General features: G+C 43.8%; 1 long non-coding RNA gene across 1 annotated transcript in view; it reads right to left on the bottom strand.

Annotated features, from left to right (window-relative positions):
- LOC146863290 (uncharacterized) overlaps positions 1-17,551 on the bottom strand; it is a 354,056-nt gene that overhangs the window by 54,741 nt on the left and 281,764 nt on the right. Inside the window, exon 7 of the long non-coding RNA XR_014978589.1 lies at positions 5,373-5,493. This is a non-coding gene — a long non-coding RNA (uncharacterized LOC146863290). The remainder of the gene's footprint in view (positions 1-5,372; positions 5,494-17,551) is intronic.

Genomic DNA, 17,551 nt, shown 5'->3' with positions numbered 1-17,551 from the left:
ACTTGCAGAGACTGTAACGGAATCTGGGATGGCCACATCATACCTAGAATCCAGAAAATGTTTGAAGTATGAGGTGACTCTTAATGTGAGATCCCATACAAAGTAGAACGATTTGTGAAGTTCATACTTCTCTGTAGCTGGCTGACAATTTTCTTCCTAAGAAAGAAGCCAGGACTCCACCAACTTCATGATATGAGTGTTTATACTCTTTTTTAACCTCTTTCACAAGTGAGATAGTCTTTTCCTGAACCAATACGATTATCCGGTCAACGAATAGGTGTGTGTGGGCGTTTTCTGATGATAATGTGTGCCATTGAAGGCCCCTAAGGCAAGGGTGAACTTAGTGATGTTGCAGACATTACTCTGTGATTGTGTATCTTATTGTGTCTAGGAACAGGAGACATGGTGTGCCCTATGATGCTTTAAAAGAAGAATGACTTGTTGAAATTACAGACATATGTTTATGGGAAGCTCTTTGTGTTTAGACTCAGTGGCTCAGTAACACAGTGTGCATAATAGGCTGACCTCTGTCATGCGGTGAGGTATATTTATTGAGTGTGAGCCAGAGTGTTTTGAGGAGTAAAGTTTGGGGTAGTGTCCTAGCTGAGTATGAAGCTCCAAATGCATTGTTCATTTTTGTAGCCCCAAAGTGCAATCCTTTCCCTGACCCTCCTTTTTAGGTCTCGCAAAGGGCAGCGCATGCGCTGCCTCTACGAGGCATTAAGTAATTTGATGTGGTAGGTGAAACTCCGCCTATTGGCAGTAGTTTCTGCTGCTGCTTTCTATTTGTTAACTCTGGTATTTTTTTTGTTAGAAGGATTTTCATTGGCTTGAGTTCCGTTGTATCACTTCCGGTTTGCTTCCCTTTTGCAGGAAGCAGCACCGACTAACTACAGTTTCGGTCCGCTGCTCGGTGTTATGTAGTCATGTAGGGACTACTTCCTTGTTTTTTCCACCAGCGCCGCACTCAAATAGTTAATTTTGTTTTGCCTCCAACGTGCTCACTCTGCACGCACACTACCTGTGGTTGCCTCGGTGCTTTGTGCGTGTTTGTGCGACTGCAGCTGCTCACAGCCAGCCCTGGCAGCAGTTCCCCAGCACCGACATGCTTCATGCCTTCCTCCTCCTGCCAGTGTGCGGAGGTCCCTCGCGACCTCTTCACCTTGCCTACAGAATTCACAGACGTTGCAGCGCCACGTCTCGGCCGCCACACTCTACAAGCAATACCACCACTGCACCGATGCAGCTCGCCACAAGCTCCACCACGGAATAGGGTACCGCCTTGTTTTTATATGTTGGCAACTATAATTGTGCATTTATACCCTCCACTATGGTTCATTTTCATTCCCTCACGCTTGTTTTCCCTGCGAGTTAATGTCCTTGCAGAGGCAGGACGACTTGCGTAGCCAGGACAGGGGCTTTGGCAATGGCGGCGCATGTTTATTTTTTGCATTGCGCCGTGCGGCCATTGACAGACCCCCTGTCCTGGCTGCGCACGTTATCCTGCTTCTACAAAGAAAAGGCGTTTTTGAAATCTCTCCCTGTGTGAAACGCTGCTTTTGTTAAGCCCACCTCCTTTATAACTGCAGCGTGTCCCCGCTAGCACACCCAGCTGCAGCCAAACCGCAGATCGCGTTTCCACTCAGGTCATAAAATCAATACAAGAAATACCTCCTCCGGGTCCGTCCCGCCGCGCGGAACCTCGATTGTTCCCGAGATATGCCTCTGTTGTCTAAGCACTTGAGCTGAAGTGGTATGCAAGGTAGAAATCCGACCTCAGGCGAGTATCTGAACGCAGGAGCAAGAGCGAGTCTGTTAATTAGTGCTAAGGTGAGATTCGTTAATTAGAGATCACACAGGTTGCGCCCGAGTCGGAGTTGTGGACATCAAAACAGGCAGCACGATATTCCCCATTCCAGTGCTCATTAGCTGCGCACGTGCGGCACACACATAATTCCATTTTTGGCTCAAACACTAAGGTGTGTGAGGAATCTAAATCCAGGGTTAGAGGGTCACAGTACCTGTCCGTGTATGACACTATGGAATCTGAACCAAACAATGGGGCGCACAATACCTGCAGTTGTAATGTCAGGAATCTGAATCCAGGGTTAGAGGGACACAATACCGGATGTGACACTGAATCTGAATCCAGCGACTGATAGGGCGTACAATACCTGCAATGGTAGTGTGGTATACCCTGCCTGTGAGGGAGGGCTGTCCGACGAGATATGCGCTGTGCATGCTTCAGCAGGAGACGTGCCCGCCTGCCTGCCTGCCTCTCAAACTCTTGTCTGGGTGAGAAGGGCAAAGCGGAGAAAAAAAGCTTCCAGGTTACGAGTCTTTGAGGCTCCGTCCAAGCCAGGGAGAAGGAAATGAAGAGAGGCAGGAAGCGGCAGCTCAGCGGGAGAGAGACAGGTTGTGAAAGCGAGAGACAACAGGAGTGGCACAAGGAGAGAATGCAGACAATGAAATAATGACGTCTTGACTATTTACACTGTAGTTAGCACTGCCTGACTGGGATCTTGAAGATCCGGTCCTGTTGTCCGATTCCGTGCTACTTCTTGTCTACCTCAGACAGATGAACAGCTGAACCAGCCCTGCAGGGCCTTCAAAAGTGTAATCTGCTAATCTAATCGCACTTTAATCTCCGTACCAGGACACTTTGCCTACTGAGCCACAGTTGGGGGAGGAGTATAAAATATATTTTTTTTAAAGCCAAGTGAGGCAGGGAGGTGTGTGGGAACCAACTCAAGCAGCGTGTTGTGACGTAGAGAGCGCAAGGGGTGGGGTTGGGATGGGGAAGCAGCATACAGAAGACCAAACAAGAAGATACACACACACCTATGGAGTGATAAAAAAAAGAAAAATGTTGTTCTCTGAATATAAGCAGTGGCAGCCTACAACTCATCCAATTAGAATCATTGTAAAGCAGCCGTTCTCCAGGGCAGGAACAGCGCAAGAAGAGGAAGGGACACCTGCTAGACTGGGAACACCTGCAAAGGTATACAAGAAGAGTCTTGTGGTGTAGCAATAGCATAATTGGAAGGAGGTGGACACAGAACAGATAAATCAAAGACTTGATAGTATACAGTCAAAATCCTGGTACAGCAATCAGACCATAATTCCATGTATAGTACAAGTAACATCGGGATAAAAGGCTTCAGCACCACCCCTCCCGTCGTGACACAGCTTCCCGGGCACATACACAGCCGCACCCGAGCACTTCACAGGTCTTTAAAAGACCATTTACTTGTGAAAGAGGCTTTCTTGTGTTTTTACCCCTTCTTAGAGCCCCTGCATCTCCACTCTTCATATTGCTGGAAGAATCAGCCCCCCATCCAGATTTTTTTTTTAGTAGGACTCCTCCCACCCCCCTAGAAATTTGGCTCTACTTGCGCCTCTGGTCACAGTGGAGTTTGGTGGGGGGAAACACTGAACAATAGCCTTTTTGTAAAAAAGTAAGAATACTTAAAACCTATACATGTAATTTTACGAAGGTTAAAAACTGAAAAACAGTTCAGTATGCAGACAAGCAGATTAAACAAGCATTTGCAATAAAATAGGTCTCGCATTTACGCGAGTTTAGGCTATTGGGCATTATAAATGAGAATGCCTTTTATTTGTTTTAAAAACGAGAAAAAAAATTAAAAGGCATTGTCATTTACAATGTCAATAGCTCAAAGTTGCGTAACTGCGAGACCTATTGCATTGCAAATGCTTGTTACTTGTACTCTCACCTTCCTCAGGAGGATTTACTTTTCACATGAGTGTGTTTGCATTGCAAACCTGCAGTCCATCAATGTTCTGGTCTTCTTATCTGGTCTCCTGATAGGCGATTTATATTGACATAGTAGATAGCTTGCAAGAGTGGTCTGGGATTTGCCAGATATCCTTAAAATTCTATTTGTAAAAAGTGGTCGCAACTTGAGCACTGACATTTTGCAAATGGAATAGAATTGCGTGAACTGACCTATGTACCATAGGTCACTTTGCAAAGTTCCCATTTGGAGTAGGTAGCAGTCCAACTTTTCTCATTATTATTAATGAGATAGGTTGCAAATTGGAAATCACTCCAATCGGTGGTCATCAAAGATATGTGCTCACTTTTTACATGTTTTTAAAAATGCAGCCCGTTTTCCTTAAAACAAAAAAGGGTTGTGTTTAAAAGGAAACATGTTTCTTTTTAAATACGTTTGTTTGAGAGTTGGCAGTGGTTCCCTGGATCAATGCCTAATCCCCAACAAACTTTTTTTTAACATTAACAATCCAGAATTTTTCGAATGGTTTACCACCCCAAATCAGGATTCTGTAACTTTTCAATGCTTTGCGACAGGATTATGGTTGAAAACAATGGTACTTTGCCTGGTAAATTACAATTTTGAAGGAACACCCTAAATACACCCTATAGTGAATTCTTATGCATTTCCAAACCCATTTTGCGAATAAGTACCATTTACTGAATCACAAAACGAATTTAGTAGATAAAAAGTCATTTTGTGTTCTTACCCTCTGTGATTTTGCCAATCACTGGCTCTATGACCTCAAAGTGGCTTTGTCAATCTGGGGACGTTTTTACGAATGCTCATCTGCAGTGTGAGATTTTACGGGTAGGCGTGGTTATGAAAATGTGATCGCCAAAAATGGAATTGATGGTGTAATCATCAGCTCAATGACTACCAGAAAAATATTTTACTGCTGATGATTGAAGTTTGAATCTTTTTGATTCCAGAAATAGAACCTCTTTGCTATGATATTTTTGCCACTTCCGGATTTATTTATGGCAATGTGAAGATATGCTGGTTGTTGGTGTCTGAGGGCTAGTTGATGTATGAGTACATGATTAGTTTTATATTTAGTCTATCTTCATTATTAATCTACAGCAACATGATTTCAGTAGCTTAGTTACATTAATAAGGTAATTTCTATCATAGTTTCTAATATACTAGTGTTAAGTTTCTATGTAGCAGCATGTATTGTAAATATTTGTTTTCTCTTATGGTGGTTGTGTTTGTGAAATGGGTGTTTCGGCTGCATTTCTACCAAATTATACTGGTGCCGGATTGCTAAGAGTTGTATACCTTGACTTTTATAGATTTTAAAATTGTTGATTTAATTAAATATATGGCATGGAGCATTAGTGGCATTACTGAAATGAAGGGGAAATGAAAGTGATCAACTTGACAAGCAAGCAATACATGAGACTGGAGGATGTAGAGTTCACTTGAGATGAATTCAGTGCTCTTAATTCAAACTATGAAGTAATTTAATCCACTTTTAGGTGGAAATCGCCACATAATTCTTTAAGCTATCGCAGACTAGTCAATATATGTATGAAATATCTATATGAAAAGAGAAACAAATGTAAAATATACCTTGTTATTTCCGATTTATGGTGTTGTTAATCCCACAGGACATGACTTTTCCTTCACCCCTGTCTCCAGATGCAGATAGTTTGGGAAACAATTCTTGCAAATAAGCAAACAGAATTTCCATCTGGAAGAAAGAAAACACATGAACCTCAGCAAGAAGGAAATTCAGCTTAATTTAACTTATGGTGGATTCGGCCTTCCTAAGTACAATCATTTCTACAAAACTGCATTACAGCACTGTAACATCATATTTTAGGCAGGGGTAACAGAACCTGGTTTTATAGGGATGGAGAGTTTGTTCACAAATCTCCTTACAATTAGTTTTGCTTTGGCGTGAATTATACTAAAGTAAAATTTTAAATCTTGCTGACATTAAAAAGACCTGTCCAACGTCCCTAGTTATTATGTTCTGTTTAATTCAGAACATTCCTTGAAAAGTAACCCTTTCATCAATGTAAACATCAAATATCAAATATTTTGGCCAAATTGATTCATTGTAGGAATATTGAACAAAGGTCATTTAAGGTTCAGCAGTATATATACTTTTTTTGCAGTTTCATATAGTGCAAACTCAACCCAAAGGTATTGGAGCACTTTATATGAGCTCCAATTACATTACACGAGGCCAAGACTTAAACCTGGTTCTCCAGTTCTAAAGTCAGCGTGCCCGACCATAATGCCACATCCTCTCCCAGTGTCTGTGATTACAGCCTAGGCATAGTATTTATGCTTCAGTGAGAATGTGACATGATTTGCTGAAAAGTAATTTGAAGCTATGTATGAACAAGATCATTATTTGAAATGGTTAGGGAGATCTATAAAAAACATATTTAAACAGAAATGGAAAGTGCAGCAGGAGGTATTGTACATCTTTACAACTACTCAGAGCAGATCCTGGAGGGAGAAAAAAGAGACATAGAAGTAAGAGTTGGATTTTGAGGATATCGAGGAAATTAGTTCACCATAAAATACTCATGAGCTTCTCCTGCACTATAAATAGAATGGTTCAGTGCAAATGTAAATGAAAATGTCATTGGCACTGTCTATTAAGTGCTAAGGAATAGAAGCAGCTAATAGGAAGTTACTCTAAACTTAATGAATTCTGCTGTTGTGTTTTAGAATCGGGAAACATCCTTTACCCTGCAGTCCCGACTGCGACCAGCCTTTACAACGCAATCACTACCCTGCGTTACTTTAACCCGCAAGTCGTTACAACGACTTGCTGTAGGGAGGTGCGTTGTTGGACAGGTGTTAGATTTTTAAGCCCCTACTATTGCGTAGACTGGAGTTGGAATAGTATTTTATACTATTCCAAAGTCCAGCGCCCCCTAAACCAAGTCATTGCAATGACTTGCATGCTAAAGTAATGCATGGTAACATCGCAGTCGGGGTAGTGACTGCATTGTAAAGGCATGTAGGGTAAATGCATGTGGGGTTCCATAATACAACCGTCAGAATTCATCACTCAAAGCAGATGCTGCTATCCCACCCTCTTGTACTGGTTGGGATTTAATCAACAGTTTGTAGTTTTGGGTTGGGAGCTCCAACCTTCTTGCTGAGACTCAATTATACTTCAAGGATGTATGTCTGTTGTGGTGGGTTCTAAATACATGCCCAGATTGGTAAATAAGACAGCAAGCCAACTTGCTCCCGAAGGATTGTACCATGAGAATAAAATAGTGCACTTTAGAGCATAATACATTCCTAAATGGCCAAAAGAAATAAGATTTAAAGTGATTTTCAAACAATTTTCCAACACTCGATGGTGTGTTGATCATGCATGACCTTCCTGGGGGGTGTTGGGGTTCACCCACCTCATGAATGGTGAACTAAGAGTGCATTTTAACTCTTTTTCACAACATTTTGTTTAAAAGCCATATATATCACAGACAGGTAAAAAACAGATAAAAACTCCGGATATGCATTTTCACATTAACTGTTATTTTTTATATGTATAGTACATATTTCTCCACTTCTACATTTGACTTCCCTTCATTTATTCCCTCATGTACTTACTTCCAAGTAGGTTCCCAGTAATATTTTATAACTAAATGTCTGCTCTGAAGACACAGGGTAGAATATTTAAAAATAAGGCAGGACTGACAATCTCAGGCCTCAGAAGCCGTCATCAATAAAGATGATTAAATGCCTTCAGTAGTCACCAAATAACAGCTGCATCAACATCTGTCTCTGTAACTTCACCATAAAAATATTATCAGCAAGCCTCTGAAACTCAGCACGAATTAGAACTCCTATTGCAGCTTTTAATGCATGTTAGAAATGCTAAGCTTGCTCCCCAGACTTCAGCTGTCAGTTTCTGGAAAGACTCAGGCTACATTGCTAGACACCAGCTTCTTATTTTGCATAAATAAACTTAAAATTTTAAAATTTAAAAAAATCTCATTTGCCTAACCAGCCTTTTATGTCAGTGAATGGTTCACCATTGCATGACATGAATTCCTCTGCAAAGGAAAGGAATTCCACCACGATGATCTCTGAGGTTGGTACCAATTTGCCACGGATGCCACAATATATCAAAAATGGCCACAGCTATGCCAGGCCAGCATTATGCCTGGGTTGGACACCAATGTGCCCAAGATGCCCATAATATGCCAAGATTTAGAGCCAGTAACAGAGCAAGCGTTATGCCACGGGTGATCACCATCACACTCTGGATACCAACAATTACCATAAAGATACTAGCGCCAGCATGCGCCAGGATTGGCTACCACCAAGCGCTTGGTTTCCACAATAATAAGAGGTATCACCATTACCCAAGGGGCAATATTATACGAGGATTTGACATCATCAGGCCGAAAGAAGCTTCCCATACCCCTATCAGAATGCAAAAATAAAGGCTTCGGAGCCCGCCTCTTGTGTCCTGGGGAGGATACATAACCCTGACAGGAACCCAGGGGTGCAGGGCTTCCAAAACCCAAGTCAGAAACCAACCCTTTCTAAGGGTTTCCCCTCACCAGGTGCTCACCGTGTGATATCAGCTCTTCACAGGGAACACGCAGACACCGTCAGACGCATGGCTATTGTCGTTGTTACTGGCCCACCAGTGTTGTCAAAGTGATCTGGGATCATAGAGACCCGCAGCAATGGCACATTTGTAACGCCACTGTGGGCCTCATTTATGGCATTTTTGCGTAGGGCAGCGCAACAAGGCAGCTTGCTGTGCTGCCCTATGCCAAACTGGAAGGGAACTAATGCACCGTATTTAAGCAATACGGTGCATTCCTCTCCTTTCTGCCTGCGCTGGTGCCGTTTCGGCAGCCCAGTGCCGACATAGGCTACCTTGCACCATGGAGCAAGGGTGCCTCCATTGCAAGCAGGATTGTTTTTGTGCAGGAAGGTCCCCCTTCCTGCACAAAAACAATCCTAAGAGGCGTTTTTCTCCTCTTTCTATGTTTGCTGCGGAATTGAGCACACATGGAAAGAGGAAAAACAAAGAAATGACATTAGTTCTCCTCGTTATGCCTCAGCTCAGGAGGCGTACTGATTTGGCGCTTCTCCAGGTGTACATGTTTTTATAAATCTGGGGCAGAGTCAAATTCCATGGGTGTTACGTGGGAAAACCCACCGCAACACCATGAAATGCCTCTCGGGCACACATTGCTGCGTCGCCTTATTCATGCAGGTTGGCTTCGTGTGGCTTCATAAATCTATATGAGAGCCCTGCGTCACGCATGTAGCACTTTACGTGGTGCAAATGTGATGCAGGGTTCTCATAAATAAGCCCCTTGCTACCTTCATGGGTGGTGATAACAAGGGAGCCACATACATCAAAAAGAACCTGGTGGCAGTGAGAGGCGGCTGCCATTTTGCCACCCCTAGCGCTAACATACATGCCGAATCTTTTGAGGAGGAAAGTAGGAGATTCAAAAAAACATAATCTGGAGAATACATTTCTTCCACTGACTTCTATTGAGAACGAGGCCATAATCGGGTCTATTGTCATGTACTAGACTTGCAATTGCTACTGTAAGGCCTGATATCAGAAATGCAAAAATAGATCTTTTTTCTTATCTGTCAGGAGGACAGAGAAATGGCTATGGTGGGCAGAGAGAGCGTGACAAAAATGGTGTGTACTGGCCTGCAGGAGCAGGAGCAGGTTACCGGCAGTGCATACTCCGAGTCACACATGACCATTCTCTGTCGGCAGAAACCCATCGAGGAATCGGATGCTTGCATGAAGGCACAGCCCGCCTTTGCTAAAATAGCACCATGGGTGTGAGCGGAGAGAAATTTGGTGCCCTTGCTGTTGAGAGTGAATTAAATGAGGCAGCAGGGGGTCCCTTTTGTTTTCACTTGTCAGTACCTGGATGAGAAGGCGGGGGAGTTTGGCATGTATGCGCTAACTTTGGTGCCCCTCCTGCAGGGACTGAAATCGCACCTGGCCACCCACCATGAGTACATTCCTTCTTAGGTCTCGCCTAGGCAGCGCATGCGCTGTCTCGTCGAGAGAGGCTGCATACACTATACAATGTTCATAACCGCCTCTTTTTTCCGTAGTTTCTATTTGTTATTTCGTGTGCCACTTAAACTGTCTAACTTGTGGTTGGTGAAATGTGTTCTAAAGTCCCTTCTTCTGGAGAGTTGTTCACGCCTATAGCTATTGGCCCCTTTACTCGTATTACTTTGTTGCTCTAAATATATGATGATTTCCTCTTACTTTTTTCCTAGCTTTGGTTCGGATAGTTTCCGAAGGCATTGCATTCCGTCGTACAATTTTTTTTATTTATGGATTTTGTTTGCCTCCGACTTTTCCATGGATTTGGTTTGCTTCATTTTCGAAGGTATTGATTTTCGTCTAAGTTTTTCAATGCATTTGGTTTGCTTTGTTTTGGAAGGCATTGCTTTTCGTCTAATTTTTTTAATGGCTTTTGTTGGCTTTGTTTTCGAAGGCATTACTATCTGTATTGTGGGTAATGGTTTAGTAAGTGTACTTCTGTTTTTTAATTTATTTTTGTTTGCGTTCTTGTGTGTGTGAGGTGTTTTCAAGTATTGTTCTTTATAAACAGTATTTGTGTAATAATACGAAGTCTTGTTTTTGGTATTTAACTTGCTTTTAAAACATTGCGTCTCCGAATGTGCCGTTTCCCCCCCCCCCATTATATGTAGTGTTCTTATTGAAGCGTGAAATATGTCTTAGATTATGTAATTCGTTTTTGTATTACAATACAATTGCTTGTAATACGGCGTGTTAGATGTGGTATTTATTGCGCTGTATGCTGATTGTAAATAATGTACTACAAATAATAATTATTATGTTTGTTTGCTTTACCGTTTGTAACCTGAAAGAAAATCTTTTTTTACAAAGGCGTACTTAAATGTTAGTGTCTTTTTGCGTTTCTAATGTGTTTTTATATTGTAGGGCCTTATTTAAGGTTTGGCATCTATTGTTTTAAAATGTAAGGGCTGGGTGTGAGGGGCTTTGTTATATGTATTATATTAACGGAAATAGTATTTGCATTACAAAAAATATTTTTTAATACAGGTTGCTATATTTCCTATTTATGCTTGTTTTAAATAACATAGTACAAATAAAAAGTATTATGTTAGTTTACTTTTGCCTTTAGAACATAAAATATAAATTTTTTTACGACTAATGATTTAAATGGTTCTTTTCTTTCACATTTGTAATATGTTTTTTTTTTGGGCTCTTATTTAAGGTCTGGCATTTATTGTTTTACAAATGAAGTGCTAGGTGTGAACGGCTCGGCTTCATGTTACAATAGCAGCCTATGTCAATATAGCCTTTAGTGGCATAATTGTTGCACAGCAGCTAAACAGGGATAGTACGCGGCAAAGTGAAATGTTCCTAAATCGTCCGCTTTTATTGTTTTTGGTATGGCAAGATGTAATTTCGTATTTATGTGCCAATAGATTGAAAATAATTTATTTCAAAGGAGGATTTAAAGTTCTGCTTGCTTCCACGGGCGTAACGTTTTTTTGGGGGGGTTTTCATGTGAGCCCCGGCATTTAATGCTTTACAAATTAAGGGCTGGTGGTGAAAGGCTTAGCTTCATGTTGCAATAACGGGATATATACATTTAGGTTTTAGTTGCATGACTGTTGCAGAGCAGCTACACAGGGATAGTATGTGGCAAAGTCAAATGTTCCTACTTTTGTTTTTTTGTATGGAAAGATGTAATCTTGGATCTATGTGCCAATAGATTAAAAATAATTTATTACAGAGGAGCATTTCAAGTTCTGCTTTCGCGGTTGTACACTGTTGTTTTTTCTCGTTTTTATGTGAGCTCCTGCAATGAATGTTTTACAAATTAAGGGCTGGTGGTTAAAGGCTTTGCTTCATGTTGCAATATCAGGATATCCAAATGTAGCTTTTAGCTGCTTAATTATTGCAGAGTAATAAAATAGTGATAGTACATGAAGGAAAAACTTTCCAAATCGACCACCTTTGTTTTTTTTGGTCTCCAAATAAATAACTAATTTGTCTGCAGGGCTGGGTGTGAAAGCCTATGCTCTATGCTGCAATAGCGGCATATTTAAATGTAGCTTTTAGTTGCATGATAGTTGCAGAGCAGCTAAACAGGGATAATACATGGGTACGTGGGCAAGTGTACTGTTCACAAATAGTCCGCTATTTGTTGGGGGGTATAGAAAGAAGTAATGTTATTACAAAGGAGGATTTAATGTTTTGTTTGTTTTTGCGGTGGTAATGCGATTTTTTTAAATTTTTTTTTATGTGAGCCTCGGCATTGAATGTTGTACAAATTAAGGCTTGGTTGTGAAAGGCTAGGCTATATGTTGCAATATCTGCATATGTACATTTTGCTTTTAGTTGAATAATTGTTGCAGAGCAGCTAAACAGGGATAGTACGTGAGGGAGTTTAATGCTCACAAATAGGCCGTTTTTTTGTGGGGGGTATTGTACAAAGTAATGTTTGGTTTTAGTGCAAATAGACTGAAAATAATTTTTTACAAAGGAAGATTTAAAGCTCTGCTTGCTTTCGCGCTTGTAATGTGATTTTTTTTATGTTTTCATGTGAGCCCTGGCATTGAGGGGCATATTCTTAAGGACCTATCGCCGAGTTAGCGACACTTTATCGCTGCCAAAGTGGCAATAAATTCATTTCACTATTCACAAGCTCGTGCTAACAGCCAACATCACCAGTTTTCCGGCGATAGCAGCCGCAAAAAACATCGCCACAGATGACACCGGCAACTAACGCTAATGAGATGCAGAGTAGGCGTTCCCGTGTAAAAAGCCGCAACATCACCACTTCGCAACATTCTCAACGACCAGCCAGATCGGCGATAAATTCACAAAACATGCGATAAGGCGCGTTATCAGCAGGGATTTAACACCTGCTCCGACCTGGTGTTGAGTCGGACGACACCCTGCACCATAAAGGATGCCCAGCCCAGAGCCACACCTGAAGAACAACAGATGCCATGGAGCTACTCATCATGCAGCTCGGAGCCCCAAGAGGGCCACAACACCCACCGCCACCACCCCCAGGCCCGCCACCACCGCCCAGACCCCTCCCGCCGCCCCCAAGCCACCACGGAGGCAGCGCAAACAAAGACATTTGACCTTCAGAAAACGCACCTGCCTCACAGACTTAACACCAGAGGATGTCATTTCCCACTACAGGCTCAAAAGGACAACCATCCTATGCATCCTGACCATCATTGCCCACAGGCTGACGGTACTAAAAAAGTGGACAACCAACATCCCTCCGCAGACAAAGCTGCTGGCTGTGCTGCACATGTTGGCATCTGGGACCTTCCAACCAACAACTGCCAGAGTCGGAGGAGTCTCACAGCCAACCCTAACCAAGTTCCTCACACCTGTCTTGGATGCCATCATCAGCTTGGTACCCCAATACCTTCACTTCCCACCCACTGCGCAGGAACAGCTGGAAACCAAGAAAGGCTTGTACGCCATAGCTGCCTTCCCGCACGTGTTGGGGGCAATCGACTGCACACATGTACTACTCGTGCCCCCTGCCACCACTGCACACAATTACCGCAACAGGAAGCACACTTATTCCATCAATGTGCAGACAATAGTGGACCACCGTGGAGCCTTAATCAATGTCGTCGTCAACTACCCATGCAGTGTGCATAATTCCTTCATCTTCAGACAATCCATCATCAACCAGCGCTTTGAGGCTGGCACCTATGGGAATGCAGTGCAAATGAACACACCACACACCTCAACTTCACAATCATGCAACTCACAACTCTGGGAATGCACATGTTACAAACTCACACACAACATGCCAAACAACATGCCCACCTACCAGACACGACAGCACAACTTACTGTGGTGACCTGAGCAAGCCATGTTCACGAGCCATCAACGGCATGGCACCTCAGCCACACAATTGCAGAATGTGGGGAGAGGTGGGAACCATGCATGTGCGAAGGAGGCAAGTGACCCATGAATGAGAATGTACACAATGCCAGGTGTGAAGTGGATGCACTGGCCAGACTGCAGTATGCAGACCACAGACTTGCCCATGTCAACATATACTGCTGGTGTCTGGAGCGTAGTGAACAATGGATGCAACCATGTTACCCCAGGCAGTGGGGAAGAGCGCGGAAAGTAGCTCATCATGTCCCCCCCTTGTAAGCGTGAGCAGAGTGGGCTGGCTAGGCATATGCCAGGCCAGCGTAGAGGTGTGAATAAAAAGCCTGTAGCTCTGGGCATGGTTCTCTTCCGGAATGGCCAACGTGTCTGCCAGGGCGGCGACTCCCAGCACGCCACAAGGCCGACGACGTGAGCGGCGGTGCCTGCGACCATGTGCGCCTGCCGCACCGCAGGCCGCAGGTCCCCAGACCCGTCTTGCCCACCCCAGCACAACTAGCCACATCGCTTACCTTCCGACACCGGCATGTGTCAAAAAGGGCCCACCACGTGCCTGGCAAAGCTCCAAACCTGAGGCAGTCAACCTTGGCAGCCTCCTCAGACCATCGATGTCCTCCTCGAGACAGGCCCGTATCACTCCTTTTTCGTTGACGTACTCCACCGGCCTACACAGCGGTCAAGTAGGTCACACATTTGAAACTGAGTCTTGATTATGCAATGGCAGAGGACACACTTTATGGCTGGGTTTATATCACTGTACTCCCTTTGATGTGGTGCCACCAACTCTGTGCATAGCATCCGAACGACAACTGTCTGTGGTCCCTTGCTGACTACTGTCTTCGGCCTACACTACGGTCGAGTAGGTCACACATTTGGAACTGAGTCTTGATTTCTGTATGGCAGAGTTCATATCATTGCACGCAAGGAGAGGAGTAAGAGGAAGACGTGGTTCAGTCCGGAGGAAAAAAATATCCTCGTTACGGAGGTGATCGGACACTACCAACAACTGCCACTATTCTGCCACTATTCTGTGCATCGCAAGTCAACGACACGTGGCTGTGGGCCCATGCTGAGCACCGCCTCCGGCCTACACTGCGGTCCTGTAGGTCACACATTTGGAACTGAGTCTTGATTTGTCCATTGCAGAGTTTACATCATTGTACAGGCATCATCGCAGACTGCATCCCCTTCCAGGTCTGGTGCCACTGACTCTGTGTCCCCCAAAAGTCATGGACACTCGATGGTTGGACTCTGGTGGCATATGAGTATATGGCAGGGAGGTTGTCTTCATCATCATCATGTAGCTGATACTGACTTGGTGGTAAAAAGGAGTCTGTAGTATTAATCTACTCCATATTGTCTGTTTCTGCTTGGTACTACCCTCTGCATCATACTCTGGAAGAACAGCTTCCACTGTCCCCCAAAACACTCCGCGACATTCACCTTGGACATCGACGAGGACCCGCTCAGCTCTCGTGGCCCTACCTCAGTGCACTGCAAGTCACAGTCTCTTGCGGGTGTGCCTGTGCCGGCCGCACTGCATCCGGGTCGACTAACTCTGTGCAGCTCAAATCATGGACCCTGTCTGATTGAATATTTGATGGCCTCTGGGTCGATGGCCTGGGGGTCCTCAATGCCATGTGTCTGTGGCCTTGCGCTGACCGCTGCCACCGGCCCCAACTGTGGTCCACCAGGGTTCACACATCAAATCGAGTCCTGACCTGCCTGGTCGACGCATCACCGCAGGAGGCCCATGCCACCACCACCAGGACCACCTCCAAACAACTACTGCCAGAGTCGAAAGAGTCCCACAGCCAGACTACCAGAGTTGCTCACACCTGTGGTGGATGCCATCATCAGCTTGATACCCTGCTCAGCTCTTCATGTGCCACTGCCTCAGTGCACCACAACTCATGGGCCCTTACTGATTAAGTTTTGTGCTGTGGACAGCTCATGCAGCAATGTCACCTCAGGCCGTGGGGAAGACCTGGGACGATGATGGGGAAGATGAGGCAGGTGTAACACACCCCACTGCATTTGCAGCAGGAATATCCTGAAGGGACACAACCCTAGAAAATCACTTAACATGAGTACGCTCGGCTCTGGTGCCCCGACATCAATGCACTTTGACTCACGGACCCTTCTGATTGCATATTGGGTGACCTCTGTACTTGCTTCGGCTACCACCATGATGCTTCGCAGTGCTTTGTGTTATGTTGGTTTTTTCGGTTTCCACTTAAATAGTGATCACTGTTCAAGTTGTTGCCAGCAGCAACCACTCCATGAAGGCTGGCTTACACTCACCCCACACCCATCCAGCCCAAGCGAGCGTCACTGTACATTTTGACCCTGGCCATTAAAGAGGCCGGATGCACGTCCCCGTAGCCAGTTCTGCAAACTATCTAAGTGGGTCCATGTGGTCATTATGTATGCATGAGGGACACCGGGGCTCTGGGCGTGGTTAAGTTATGGCCTTGCCAAGGCAGTAACTAATGTGTGTGTCTCTGTTGTAGTGTCGGCGCCACCCGTCACGCAATGGACAATGTTGCAATGTATCATGCCCCCGGAGTGCGGGCTCAGCCGAAGGGGTAAATGAGGGAGCGCAAGCCCGCTCGGGGTCCGGGATCATACATGCCAACTGTTGTGTGTGTCGCCATTACCGCACCATGAGTCAAAGGTATACCCTTGATGGAGCAGGTAGAACAAAATTTTGTATACCTCCTCTATTTTGCATGAAAAGACTAACTATATAACCTACTAATTATAATTTTACTAACGGAGTGGAGTGTTATACTAAACCAACCAATTACATACACCAATTACACGTGGGAAATTGCTATTTGCATGGCAAATTAACTCTAATAACTAAAATATGTACGCATATTAATAGTAGTACATGTGGTAATAGATATCGCATGATTTATGTTGCTAATGTGATGTTTGCGTTCCTGTTTGGATCTTAATGGAGAGTATTATCGCTTTAAATGTCGCTATATGCTAGGAAAATACTAATATATAAAGGGATTAGTGAGAGTTTAACATTAGAATCATCATTTCTTTGTATTAATTACTCTTTTGTGTTTGTTTCGCTTAAGTTGACAGTTGGGCCTACCTTAAAATGGCGACCGAAATCGAGTTCAGAAGTGGCCACTGTCTCGTGAGCGCGATGCCTAATGCGCAGACTCGGATGGCTCCGTGAACTTCCTGACAACCCTTGTGCACCATGTCCCCAGTCAAGGATAGGATCTTGGTGGACTGCCAAACTTCAGTCAGTAAAAACTGGTCTAAATGAACAATTGGGACATGCAAGTAAACCTTAAACATTGTTGCATAAGGACTACATCATCTACAGAAATGAACCAGCAAAATCCATGGGAACCTCATAGAATAAAAATCGGATGTTTTCCATTTAGCCAATCACAGACTTTTGTCCCCTAAAAATGTTTCAAGTTATCCCGAAATTTATTATAAAAAAAGTAGTAGAATAGGAGGGGCATCTCTATCTTCCATTACCTATTTTCCTGACTGGCATTCAGCAGTTTCGATGACTGCACACCCTCTTTGACCTCACAGACGATGACAGATGCTTGCACGATTTCTGGTCCTTTGGAGATCTTTGGGACTGTAACGTGCTGAGCAAAGAACTTTGGACTTTGAGCTTTGGCCTGCTTTATTTGGACAATTAACGGCTAAATTCGGTTTTGCAGAGCCAAATGAATTACAGAAAAATCCAGAGAGCAAGAATGGGTAAATATAAATGTCTGGCGATCTGTATTACTTGACTAAAATTTCTAAATTTCTAAACTTTGATTAATCATAATGTCGGAATTATTTG

Source organism: Triturus cristatus, chromosome 2_2 (genome assembly GCF_964204655.1).
Source record: "Triturus cristatus chromosome 2_2, aTriCri1.1, whole genome shotgun sequence".
NCBI classification, from domain to species: domain Eukaryota; kingdom Metazoa; phylum Chordata; class Amphibia; order Caudata; family Salamandridae; genus Triturus; species Triturus cristatus.
This window is presented reverse-complemented; position numbering and strand designations above follow the sequence as displayed.